Here is a 1,563-nt window from a genome sequence, read left to right on the forward strand (position 1 = left end):
TTTTCTGGTAAAGTTTGTATAGTGGTTGATCATTCATTAATGAATTGATGAGAAACTTGAATTGTGTTCCGTTATATTCTTGAACCTATACTCCATTTTGAACTTTGTTCACTAGAGTCATTCTGCTAGTAACCGCTACATTATCTCAACATTTTCTTTTCTAAGTTGATTTTTGCCTCCATCACAATAGATATAGAAACATACAAAAATAATGTGAATCTTATATATATGAAATTGATCTAATATCTAGAAAATAAATGATTGAAATACCAAAAAGCACCTAGAAATTCAGAGATTATCAAAACATTTAAAAAATTCATGCATTTTTATTCAGGTCAGATCAACCTAAATGGTACAATCATATTGCTTAAAATGACACATCATAATAATGTGATTGATCCAAGTGAGTCAATCTCCAACCGTTATCTTTCTCTTGATCGAAACGATCATACTGATTTGAGCATCAAATGATTATTATTTGTGCCTATCTAGTGCCCCTCTGATATTGATTTTAGGACATATGACAAACGAGTAGATTTATAACCAAGACAACCATACTTTAAGAAGAACGTCGTGTTCGACCTCGTATCGATTAGGTATAAGTGAAGTACAATATTAAATATAACATTCATTTGTAATGCAAAATTCGAACTGAAACTGAACTGGAAACTTAAAAAAACACCTTTGCTGAGAAGAAAACTGAATTATGCCGTGTTTCTAGTGAAGCCCACAAGTCTAAAGAGGGAATTGAGTAAGGTGCATTTGATCCTCTGCTGGTCCCAAATTGATGGTTGTCCCCTACCAGACAATCGAAACCAAATACAACTGCACAACTACTAATTAGCAGACAAGATTGGGTAATTTTTTTAACACAAACATTGTACATAATACTGTACAAATTAAACATTCATCAGATGATGTGGTGAGTAGCAGGTGATAGGGTAACTGTGTACGACATCCCATGTTAGTAAAGGTAAAATAAGACGGAATGAATCCAATAATGTAATTGTCCGTTAACTCTGGACGGAAACCTCAAATCTCAATCACAATTTCCTGACCCCAATTTTCTGTCACCATGCAAACATGCTCTTCCTCCATTTTTCATCTCTCTTTTCACCTTAGATATTCACAACACTTCTGTAAAAAAAATAATAAATTATTTTTTACATTATAAATTGCTATAACTTAAAAATTATAACAAATTAATACTATCTATCATATTTAAATAAAACCAATATGAAAAACTAAAGCTTTGACCAGGTAATAAACATACGTCATGGTTTTACCTATAGAAAAAAATATTTATCATAATTCTTAGTTGTAACTAATGTTTTAGCATCTCTTGCTAAAACAAAACCTAATGATTGTTGTTCAGTAGTGATTAATTAATATTTATCAAGAATTTTTAATTTTTTAACCATAAGTAAAAATCATATTTTGGCAGGTCAAAATAATAATTATTAGGCTAAAATATGATTGTTAAAAAGTTTATAATATAATAGCCTAAACAACATCTAACAACTATCCCCTTATTAGTTTTTGGTATAATGAAGGCAAGGTCGT

Source organism: Sesamum indicum, linkage group LG13 (genome assembly GCF_000512975.1).
Source record: "Sesamum indicum cultivar Zhongzhi No. 13 linkage group LG13, S_indicum_v1.0, whole genome shotgun sequence".
Classification (NCBI taxonomy): Eukaryota; Viridiplantae; Streptophyta; class Magnoliopsida; order Lamiales; family Pedaliaceae; genus Sesamum; species Sesamum indicum.